Below are 12,898 nucleotides of genomic sequence, written 5' to 3'. Positions count from 1 at the left end.
CAGCCTCTAGAGTGCTGGGATTGCAGGCATGCACCATCATGCCAGGTCAAATGTATCCAATCTGTTTTAACAACAATATATTTATGTAGTTGGTACAATGCATATAATTTACTTTGATGTTTTTACAATGTTTTTATTTATTTGACAGAGAGAAAGGAAGAGCAGTGAGAGGAAGACAGAGACTTACAGAGAGAAAGTATCTTGCTACTACAAACGATCACAGACACATACAACACAAATCAAACCTGAGCCGGTAGGCATTGCAAGTAAGGAACTTTAACCACTGAGCAGTCTCCCTCATCTTACCTTGATTTCTACTAAACTAATTGTGGTGGTTGAAATATAAAGTGACCCTGCCCCCCACAAACTGCAATGTTTGATTCTCCAACTGGTGGTACTGCCTGAGAAGGCTGTGGAACCTTTAGAAGGTAGGGCCTTTCTGAGGACCTGTGTCAGTGGGTGTGAGCTTTGAAGTCTTCCCATTCACTACTCAGTTTCTCTACTTCTTTCTTCCCTGCTGATGTAACATTGGCTTCCTACTCCTGCCATGCTTTCCAGGCCATGATGAACTCTGCTCTCTGGAACTATAACCCAAATTAAAGCTCTTTCCTTCCATAAATTGCTTGTGGCCAGGTATTTTGTCCCAGCAATGAGAAATTAACCAATATATTAATGATATAATTTTGAATGACTCCATATTTTAATCATCATCAATGCATCATAATCACTTTCACAATGCCTGACATTTGGGTTGTATCTCATATTTGTCTACCATAAATTATACCACAAGGAGTATATATTATCCATTTAATTTTTTTCTGGGTTCTAGATGATACCCCTTAAGAAAATAACATAAAATTATTACTTCAAAAAGTATGAACATTAAAACACAAACCACACACACACACACACACACACACACACACACACACACACACACACAATGGGACACTCATTACATATCCACTTAAAAGGCTAAAAATAAAGACAAACATGACCAGCTGAACTGCTCTGCTACAACATCAAATACCCTCCACATCCTCCCCTCCCCAACTGCCAGAGGCAGATAATCACCTCCCACCCATCCAGCATCCAGCACAGCAGACAGAACAACACATCCTCTGACCCAGCCCACCCACCCAAGCCCACAGAACAACAAAGAGTAACCCAGGTGTACACTCAGAATAGGTGAGACATGAGGCCATCCCAAAAGGAAAGGACCTAGTTATACTGGGTCAGTACCTGCCCCAAAGCCTGGTATACAGGCCTACATTGGAAGTGCTAATAGCACTTTCCGTGTCAGGGCGCATTATGTGTTAGATATGATTGATGGTCAGCTTTATCATTCTTCTTCTTTTTTTTTTTTTTTTTTGAGAGCGACAGACATAGACAGAGGGAGAGGGAGAGAATGGGCGCGCCAGGGCTTCCAGCCTCTGCAAACGAACTCCAGACGCGTGCGCCCCCTTGTGCATCTGGCTAACGTGGGACCTGGGGAACCAAGCCTCGAACCAGGGTCCTTAGGCTTCACAGGCAAGCGCTTAACCGCTAAGCCATCTCTCCAGCCCTTATTTTTATTTTTTTAAGAGAGAGTCTCATTATGTACTTTAGGCTAATATAAAATTCACTATTGAGGGTAAGGTGGCCTTGAAATGATAATATTCTTTTTTAAATATTTTAACATATTTTTTTTTATTGGGGGGGGGTTCGAGTTAGGGTCTCACTTTGGCCCAGGCTGACCAGGAATTCACTATGTAGCCTCAAGATGGCCTCTAACTCATGGCAATCCTACTACCTCTACCTCCCAAATGCTGGGATTAAAGGTGTGTGCCACCATGCCTAGCTGCTTTACCATTCTTTTTTTTTTTTTTTTTTTTTTGTTGTTGTTTTGAGATAGGGTTTCATTGTAGCCCAGGCTGACCTGCAATTCACTATGTAATCTCAGGGTGGCCTCGAACTCATGCTGATCCTCCTACTTCTGCCTCCTGAGTGCTAGGATTAAAGGCATGCACCACCATACCGGGATACCATTCTTAAATAAGCTGTATTTTGGGGTTGGCTTCTGTGGTTTTTTTTATGTTTTGTGATTTATAGTGCCTTTGTCTTCTGTCAGTCTTAGGGGCAGGGTCTCACTCAGCCGCAGGCTGACCTGGAACCCGTTACAAACCAGAATTCTCTGCCTCCCAGTTGACAAAATTAAGAGTGTGGGGTAACATACATCCTTAGGAACTTTGGCTTTGTTAGATTATCTGTTTAAGGTAAGATGCACTTTTATATAAGGACTCCTGCTGTTTGTCATTGTTGTTTTGGTTTGGTTTGGATTTTTGAGGTAAAGTTTCACTTTCTAGCCCAGGTTGGTCTCAGGGTTGCCTGGAACTCCCAGAGATCCTCTTGCCTCTGCCTCCTAAGCACTGGGATTAAAGGTATACACCACCACACCCAGTTTCCATGCTTCTTTTTCTTTTCTTTTTTCTTTTTTTTTGTTTTTCGAGGTAGGGTCTCACTCTAGACCAGGCTGACCTGGAATTCACTATGGAGTATCAGGATGGCCTCAAACTCACAGCAATCCGCCAACCTCTGCCTCCCGAGTGGCGGGATTAAAGGCATGTGCCACCACGCCCAGCTTGTTTTCATGCTTTTTTAAAAAAAATATTTATTTATTTGAGAGTGATAGAGAGAAGGAAGTATATATAGAGAGAATGGGCATGCTAAGGCGTCTAGCTGCTTTTAAACAAACTCCAAACATGTGTACCACCTTGTGCATCTGGCTTACGTGGGTGCTAAGGAATTGAACCTGGGTCCTTTGGTTTTGCAGGTACGCACCTTAACAGCTAAACCACCTCTCCAGGCCTTTTTGGTAATTTTTTTTATTTATTAATTTGAGAGAGAGAGAAAGAAGCAGACAGAAAAACTTAATGAAACTTAATGAAATAAGGGGGTCAATACAACAGATGAGTAAGGAAATAGAAATAATGAAGAAAAAACCAATCAAAAATACTATAAATGAAAAACAGAGTAAGTCAAATAGAAAATGTTATAAAGTCTCACCAATACAATGGATCAAGGAGACAACAAAATATCTAAACTTTAAGACCACGTGGCAGATCTAATACAATCCAACAAAGAGAAAAACAAACTAATAGGAAGGCATGAATGGGAATTTCAAGACATTTGGAAAACTCTGAAGACATCAAACTTAAGAATTCAGGTACAGTAGAAGAAAAATTTACTCCAAAGGCATTAAAAATTTTCAACAAAAACATAGATGAAAATTTTCTCCAAATAGGGAAAGTAATGCCAATGCAGATACAAGAAGCCTTTAGATCACCAAACAGACAAAACCAGGAAAAACACTCTCATTGCTATATTATATATTTAAACTACTAAACACACAAACCAAAGAAAATATATTGAAAGCAGTAAGAGAGAAGCATTAAGTCACCTATAAAAGCAAGGCCATCAGGATAACAACAGGTAACTCAACACAAACTTTAAAAACCAGAAGAGGGCTTAGTGGTTAAGGTGTGTGCCTGCAAAGCCAAAGGACCCAATTCCCCAGATGCACAAGGTGGCACATGTGTCTGGAGTTTGTTTTCAGTAGCTAGAGGCCCTGGCGCACCCATTCTCTCTCCCCCCTTTCTGTCAAATAAATCAATTTAAAAAAATATTTTTTTAAAGCCATCAGGGCTTGGAATGTTGTATTCCAAGTTCTGAAAGATAAAAACTGTCAACCAAGATTATTTTATCCAGAAAAGCTATGCATATGCATTCAAATATACAGAGAAATAAAGACATTCCACAAGAACAGGCTGAAGGAATATATATGACCACTAAGCCATCTCTACAGAAACTACTTGAAGAGATCCTTCATGCTAAAGAAAAAGGAAAGCACACACATGAGGAAACAGGAAAACAAAACCATAATCCAATAATACTTAATACAAAAGAATAAAGGAAAAACTGGAAGACCTACAAACCTAGAAGTATGGCAAGAAAAAAAATACATGCCTTCCAATAATAAGTCTTATCATCAATGGCCTAAATGCCCCAACCAAAAGACACAGGCTTGCAAAATAGATTAAAAGGCAGGATCCTTCTGTTTGTTGCCTCCAAGAAACTCACCTCTCTACAAAAGACATTACCTTAGGGTGAAAGGATGAAAAATAGTATTTTGGCCAGGCGGGGTGGCGCACGCCTTTAATTCCAGCACTCGGGAGGCAGAGGTAGGAGGATCACCATGAGTTCAAGGCCACCCTGAGATGACAGAGTGCATTCCAGGTCAGCCTGGACCAGAGTGAGACCCTACCTCGAAAAACCAAAAAAAAAAAGAAAGAAAGAAAGAAAGAAAGAAAGAAAAATGGTATTTCAAGCAAATGAGCCTAGAAAACAAGCAGGTATTGCTACCCTAATATCTGACAGGATAGACTTCAAATCAACATTAGTTAGGAAAGATAAAGAAAGTCACTTTATAATGATTAAAGGAGCAATTCAACAGGAGGACATTACAATTCTAAACATATATGCACCTAACATGGGTGGTCCCAATTTCATCAAACAAACACTATTAAAGTCACAGATAACACCAAGCATATTGTAGTTGGAGACTTCAACACCCCACTCTCATCAATTGACAGGTCATCCCGGCAAAAAAAATAAACAGAAAAACATCTGGATTAAATGATGTCATGGAACAAATGGTCCTAACAGATATATACAGAACATTCCACCCAAATGCAGCAGAACAAACATTCTTTTCAGGAGCACATGGAACATGCTCTAAAATAGACTATATCAGAACACAAAGCAAATCTTAGCAATACAGGAAAACTGAATTCCTTGTACTCCATCTGATCACAATGGGATTAAACTACAAATCAACAACAGGAAAAACTATAAATCATTTACAAAAACATGGAAACTAACACAGCACACTACTGAATGAGTGGATCACTGAATAAATCAAAAAGGAAATCAAATAATTCATATAATCAAATGAAAATGATAACAAAACATAGCAAAACCATTGGGACACATTGGAGGCAGTCCTAAGAGGGAAATTTATAGCTTTAAGTACCTATATTACGAAATTAGAAAGGTCACAAGTAAACAACTTAATGCTTCATCTTAAGGCTTTGGAAAAAGAAAAACAAGGCAAATCAAAAATCAGTAGACCAGAAGAAATAATAAAGATTAGGGCAGAAATTAATGCAATAGAAACAACAAAAAAATATAAAGACTCAATGAAAGAAAGAGTTGGTTCTTCGAAAGGATAAAAAAAAAGACTGATAAACTCTTAGCAAATCTGACCAAAAGAAAGAGACACAAATTAATAAAAGTAGAGGTGAAAAGGTGCCATTACAACAGATTCCAATGAAATTCACAAAATCATAAGAACATACTTTAAGAACATATACTTCACTAAGTTTGAAGTCCTAAAGAAACTGGAAATAGAAGAAACATATCTCAACATAATAATGGCTATTTATGACAAACCTACAGCCAACATAGTACTAAGTGGGGAAAACTTGAAGTCTTTCCATTAAGATAAGGAAGAAAACATCTAAAACAATGTTCTATATCCTTAGCCATCAGGGAAGTGCAAATTAAAACTACTTTGAGATGCCATCTCACTCCTGCCAGAATAACTACCATCAAGGAAGCAAACGATAATAAATGTTGGTGAGGATGGAAAAAAAATGGAACTGTCTTACACTGTAGGTGAGAATGTAAACTGGTACAGACATTGTGGAAATCAGTGTGGAGGATTCTGAGACAGCTAAAAAAGATTTACGATATGATCTACTTATAGCACTCCTAGGCATAGATCCTAAAGACTCATCTCACTACCTTAGAGATACTTGCACATCTATGTTTATTGCTGTTCTATTCACAATAGCTGGGAAATGGAACCAGCCTAGATGTCACTCAACTGATGAATGAATAATGAAGATGTTGTACATTTATATAATGAAGTTCTATTCAGCAGTAAAGAGAAATGAAATTATGAAATTTGCTGGGAAGTGGATGAATCTATAAATTTTTTTCTTTTGAATCTATAATTTTCATTCATCACATAATTTTCAGTGCTAGGGATGGGATACCTTCCATTGACTTATTGGCCAGGGAGGTTCTCTGAAGCCCCCAAAACATTATAGACCATTGCCGAGACCCTATTACTGAAGACTCCACATGCTTGGGCTGCAAGGGCACTGAAAAATCAAGCTGGAGCTGAGCGGTGAAATCCTCCCTGTAGAGCAGCTGACAAAAAGCTGGGAAACCTACACTGCATGAAGCCCTATGGGAGGTAAAATTCATAAGTGGTGATAAATGACAGTGGACACTGCAAGCCTTCAGTATGGCCAGCCAGGCCAAATGAGCCAAGAGGTTATAATAGTGGCATGTCTGTTGTGGGAGAAACAAACCATTCTTCAATTGGACTGGAGGCCTGCTCCATGGGAAGGAATACATGCCTAGTACTAAAGACCTAGTCAAAAGCTTTTGGCAGAGGTCATGAGCCCTAGGACTGTATCACCTGCTGTTATCTGGCTAAATGCATATATAATACCCACCAATCTGCCCGGTATGCACTTTTCTTAATGTTCATACTCATATTCTAATGTTACTCTCACTTTTGGTCACAGAACCTTCTCTTTTCAGATCACAGTGACCTTGGGATGACTCAAAAGGCAATATAGTGCTGAGGTATGACAGAAATGTGCAATGCTGAGACATCTCTATCACTCCTTCCAAGGGCCCATTGTAGAAGAGGTAGCAGAAAGAATGTAAGAGCCAAAAGAAGGGTAGGACTGCTTACAATGCAATTGTCCAGACAGAAACTGGCCTCGATATCCATGACCTCTCAGATAAAAGACTAATTGAGAGGTGGAAGAGATATGATAGAAGGTGGATTGGTGAATGGGAAAGTGGTAAAGGGAAGAGAGAAGAGAATTATCATGGTTTATTCTCTGCAATTATGTAAGTTGTCAATAAAAACAAGTATTTTAGAAAAAAACAAAGAATAAGGTGGACAATAATGAAATTTAGACATCAGACATAAACCTCTGACTTTCACACACAAGTGAACATGAATTCACAATGCACACACACACATACAAGTATGTATATGTACATGTGTGCACCATATATAAACATGCATAAACGATAATGTCCAAGGCAGAAAAATCTGTACACTTCTGACAAATATACTTCGTCAAATAAAAGGCAAAAATGAAATACCAACAGTTTATATGCAACATTATGAAATATGAATACTACCTTAAAGCACCTTATAGGGATGGTTCAGAATTAATAACATCAGTACACAATATTAATGAATTAGAGAAAAAAGTGACCCTTTCAATAGATGTGTAAAAGGTGTTGGGCAAAATATACTATGCATTAATTAATTATAGTAACACTTAAAAATCATCTTAGTAAACTAAGAGGTTATTCCAAACCTCATAGCATACATCTATAAAACTTATAGTTTATCGCAGTTAATGATGACTAAATGCTTTCTCTAAAGACCAGGACCAAGACAAGAATGTCTACTCATAGCATTCCTAGTCAGCATCATTTGGAAATCCTTAACAGTGCGGTAAGTCAAGTGGGGGAAAAGATACGTAAGCTGGAAGAAAAAAAAAAAACCTCACTAAATTCAGTTGCATATTTAATACAATTCCATCCAAAATCTGAGCATAATTTCTTTTCTACAGATATTAAAAAAACCTTATTTAAAATTTATATGGGAAAGCAAAAGACTCACAAAGACAATACAGAAATGAAAAGAATCACTACCCAATTTTAAGACAGCAAAGAGTTACAATAAAGAAGACAGTATACTGCTGGGACTGGAGAGATGACTCAATGGTTAAGGTACTTGCCTGCAAAGCCTAATGACCTAGGTTTGATCTACCAGTACCCACATAAAGCCAGATGCACAAAGTGGTACACATATCTATCTGGCTTTCATTTGTAGTGGCTGGAGGCCCTGAACACCCATTCTGTCTGTCTGTCTGTCTCCGCTTGCAAATAAAATATTTTAAAATAACAGTATGTTACTGGTGAAATCATAAACATATATCAACAGAGAGGAAGAGAGTCTAGAAATATATCAATATAAATATAACTGATTTTTGACAAGGCGGGAAAGGCTGGGGAGATGACTCAGCAGTTAAAGTGCTTCCTTGCAAAGCCTGATGGCCTGGGCTCAGTTCCCCAGTACCCATGTAAAGCCAGATACACAAAGTGGAGCATGCATCTGGAGAGTGTGTGCAGTGTTAAGAGGCCTTGATGAACCCATTTGCGTGCGCGCTCTCTTGCTCATGCTCTCTCTCTCTCTCAGCTTGTAAATAAATAAATATTAAAAATACAAAGGTAGAAAAGATAGTCCTTTCAACAAACTACATTCAGACAATTTAATAACCACATGCAAAAAAAAAAAAAGACAAAAGCTAAACTTCTTAAACTGGGCCTGGCAGCATACAACTTTAATCCTAGCACTCGACATGGGAAGCAGAGGAATGAGGATTATCATAAATTCTAGGCTAGCCTGAGACTATATAGTGAACTGCAGGTCAGCCTGGGCTTGAGCAAAACCCTACCTTTAAAAAACAAACAAAAAAAAATCTAAGCTTTCTTATACTTTATATAAAAATTGAAAATATAAATATATACAAATATTGAATTTGAACAAAAAAAGTAGAAGCTGGGCATGGCATCACATGCCTGTAATACCTTTACTATACAGCAAGACCCTGACTCCAGAAAAAAGGCTAGGGATATAGGTCAATGGTAGAGTGCCTATGTAGCCTGACCAAGGCCTTGGGATCTAGCCATAGCACTGGAGAACAAAAGAAATAAAATAGGAAGTGAAATTGCTCAATGGTTAAAGATGGTTGCTCTATAAGACTGCTGACTAGGGCTGGAGAGATGGCTTAGCGGTTAAGCGCTTGCCTGTGAAGCCTAAGGACCCCGGTTCGAGGCTCGGTTCCCCAGGTCCCACATTAGCCAGATGCACAAGGGGGCGCACGCGTCTGGAGTTCGTTTGCAGAGGCTGGAAGCCCTGGCGCGCCCATTCTCTCTCTCTCCCTCTATCTGTCTTTCTCTCTGTGTCTGTCGCTCTCAAATAAATAAATAATAAAAAAAAAAAAGACTGCTGACTAAAGTTTTATTCCAAGCTCCCATGTAAAGCTGAATGCAAAATGGCACATGTGTGTGTATTTCCTATGGCAATGCGAGGCAGAGCCAGAAGAATCTTTAAGCTCACAGGCCAGCAAAGCACAACTTTCCAGTGGCAGCAAGAGAGGTCCTGCTTTAAAGAATGTGGACGCAGGGGATCAATACCCTGAGGTTGTCCTCTGACCTCCACATGCATTATGCACATGCCCATCCACACACACACACATACACACACACACACACACACACACACACACACACACACACACACAAATAAATAAATTTAAATTAATAAATAATAATAATTAAGACTTCAATAGTAAGGAAATGAACAAACCAGTTTTAAAAATAAGTAAAAGACTTCATTAACTAAAGAGCATATATGAATAGAAATTAAGTGCAAGAAAAAAGTGCTCATTACATAATTATGTCTGTAATCCCAGAAATCAGGAGACAGGGCCATCACTGCACATTCAATGATAACCTGGTACACATAATAAGTTCAAAGACAAGTCTTTGTCTTAAAAATTTTCATTATGAGTCATTTATAAAAGGCAGATTAAAACTATGCTGAGAGGGGCTGGAGAGATGGCTCCATGATTAAAGGCCCTTGCTTACAAAGCCTGATGGTCCAGGTGTGATTCCCTACTATCCACGTAAAGCCAGATGCACAAAGTAGCACAGCACCTGGAGTTTGTTTGCTATGGCAAGAGGTCCTGGCATGTCCATTCCTTCACTGTCATCCTCTGCTTATAAGTAAAGTATATATGTATATATATATTTTTTGGTTTTTTTTTTTTTCGACGTAGGGTCTCACTCTAGCCCAGGCTGACCTGGAATTCACTATGGAGTCTCAGAGTGGCCTCGAACTCACAACAATCCTCCTACCTCTGCCTCCCGAGTGCTGGGATTAAAGGCGTGCGCCACCACGCCCGGCTTTTTAAGTAAAATATTTTTTTTTAAAAGATTATTTGGGGCTGGAGAGATGGCTTAGTGGTTAAGGCGTTTGCCTGCAAAGCCAAAGGACTCAGCTTTGATTCCCCAGGACCCACATTAGCCAGATGCACAAGGGGGAGCACGTGTCTGGAGTTTGTTTGCAGTGGCTGGAGGCCCTGATGCGCCCATTCTTTCTCTCTCTCTCAAATAAATAAATAAATAAACAAATAAAAATTTAAAAAGATTATTTTAAAAACTGTGGGAGCTGGATGGAAGTGTAGCTAAGTGGTAGATCACTAGTGCAGCACTCACAAGGCAAAATTAGTATATTGAAAACTATGTACTAGGGATGGTAAAGAAAGAAATAGCTATTGTGGGAAATGTCTTACCATAGTCTTCTAAGTCAAAACATGTCCTTACCCTATGACCCAGAAATGCCAATACTAGATATTTGCATTAGGGAAATGAAATTGTATGTTCATACAAAAACATGCACACACATGTGTTTATAGTATCTCTGTTCATAATCACTAAAATTATAATCAACCTAAAAATCCTTTAAAGAATGAATAGATAAGCAAGACATATATACATGTATGTGTATATATATATATATGTATATATACATATATACACACACACATATATAATGAACATTAACAATAAAATTATTGTGATACACACACATAGATAGATAGATAGATAGATAGATAGATAGATAGATGAATGACTTCTTTTTTTAATTCTTTTTGTTTATTTTTACTTATTTGAGAGCGACAGAGAGAGAGAGAGAGAGAGAGAGAGAGAGGCAGATAGAGAGAATGGGCGCGCCAGGGCCTCCAGCCACTGCAAACCGAATTCCAGATGTGCATGCCCCCTTGTGCATCTGTCTAACGTGGGTTCTGGAGAATCAAGCCTCGAACCAGGGTCCTCAGGTTTCATAGGCAAGCGTTTAACCACTAAGCCATCTCTTCAGCCTAGATGAATGACTTCTAAAAAGCATTATGCTGACTCAAAGAAGCCATTCTCAAAATGTTGCATACTGTGTAATTCAATGAATATGATATCCACCTACGACATAATTACAGTACAGAGAATAACGGGTAGTTAACATGAGCTAATGATGGGTTTGGGTGTTATTTCAAAGGGAAAACATGAGTTGGGAGTAGTTAATAGAATTATTCTGTATACTGATTATGTTCAAAATTCATAAAACTAGGTTCTAAAGAGGTGGCAGGTGAAGGCACTTTCTTGCAAAGCCTAATGGCCTGGGTTTGATTCACCAGTACTCACATAGAGGAAGATGCAAAGTGTCACAGGTATCTGGAGTTCATTTGTAGTGGTAGGAGATCCTGGCACCCCCATATTCACTGTTTCTCTCAAATAGTTCAATAATATTAAAAAACACACACACACAAATTCAGCCAGGCATGGTGGCACATACCTTTAATCCCAGCACTCAGGAGGCTGAGGCAGGAGGACTGCTATGAATTCAAGGCCAGCCAGCGTGAGACTACATAGTTAATTTCAGGTCAGCCTGGGCTAGAGTAAGACACTACCTTGAAAAACCAAAAAAGAAAAAAAATTCATAGAACTGCATGCACAAACAACAAAGGTCAGTTTCATTGCATGGTAATTTAGAAAGTAAAACTTGGGCTGGAGAGATGGCTTAGTGGTTAAGCGCTTGCCTGTGAAGCCTAAGGACCCCAGTTCGAGGCTCGGTTCTCCAGGTCCCTCGTTAGCCAGATGCACAAGGGGATGCACGCGTCTGGAGTTTGTTTGCAGAGGCTGAAAGCCCTGGCGTGCCCATTCTCTCCCTCTCCCTCTATCTGTCTTTCTCTCTGTGTCTGTCGCTCTCAAATAAATAAATAAATAAATTTTAAAAAAAAAGTAAAACTTGGTGGGCATGGGGGTGCATGCCTTTAGTCTCAGCACTTGGGACGCACAGGTAGGAGGATCACTGTGACTTCAAGGCCACCCTGAGACCACAGAGTGAATTCCAGGTCAGTCTAGTCTACAGTGAAACCCTATCTTGAAAAACCAAATAATAATAATAATAATAATAATAAACAAATAAATAAGTAAAAGCTGTTTTTTGTTTTATGTAAATGCATTTTAAATAGTGCTTTTCAAGGATTATTTTATCCACCATAAGCAAAATCTGTTTTATGTTAAAATATGCATCAAAATTAGCTGGAAAAGTAGTTCAGGATTCAAGCACTTGCCTACCATATGGCAGGCCCTGGGTTGAACCCCAACATATGTACACACACACATATATACACATAATGTATGCATATATGACTGAAAGAAGATACATCAGTGTATTAACTGCAATAAGTTGTTTCTAGATAATGAAATTTTAGGTCCATTGGCCTTTAGGTTACGGGCCCAGCATGCTTCCATAAGTAATGGGAGAGAGAAAGAGAATGGGCGCCGGCAGGGCCTCCAGCCACTGCAAACAAACTCCAGACACATGTACCAACTTGTGCATATGGCTTACATGGGTCCTGGGGAAGCAAACCTAGGTCCTTTGGCTTTGCAGGCAAATGCCTTACTGCTAAGTCATCTCTCCAACCCAAGATTTTTTTTAAACAAGTGGATTTTATTTGCGGGACACACAGAGAGAGATAGAATGGGCATAACAGGGTCTTTAGCTGCTGCAAAAAAACTCCAGACGCATGAGGTACCTTATGCATCTGGCTTCATATGGGTACTAGGGAATTGAACCTGGGGCCTTTGGCTTTGCAAGCAAGCACCTTAACCACTGAGCCATTTCTCCAGC

At 39.1% G+C, this 12,898-nt stretch overlaps 1 protein-coding gene across 2 annotated transcripts in view; it reads right to left on the bottom strand.

Moving 5' to 3' along the window:
• Positions 1 to 12,898, bottom strand: part of Fam120c (family with sequence similarity 120C) — a 117,352-nt gene that overhangs the window by 53,992 nt on the left and 50,462 nt on the right. The window lies entirely within an intron of this gene.

This window comes from Jaculus jaculus, chromosome X (genome assembly GCF_020740685.1).
Source record: "Jaculus jaculus isolate mJacJac1 chromosome X, mJacJac1.mat.Y.cur, whole genome shotgun sequence".
Taxonomy (NCBI): domain Eukaryota; kingdom Metazoa; phylum Chordata; class Mammalia; order Rodentia; family Dipodidae; genus Jaculus; species Jaculus jaculus.
The sequence above is the reverse complement of the archived record's forward strand: the minus strand, read 5'-3'. Positions and strand labels throughout refer to the sequence as shown.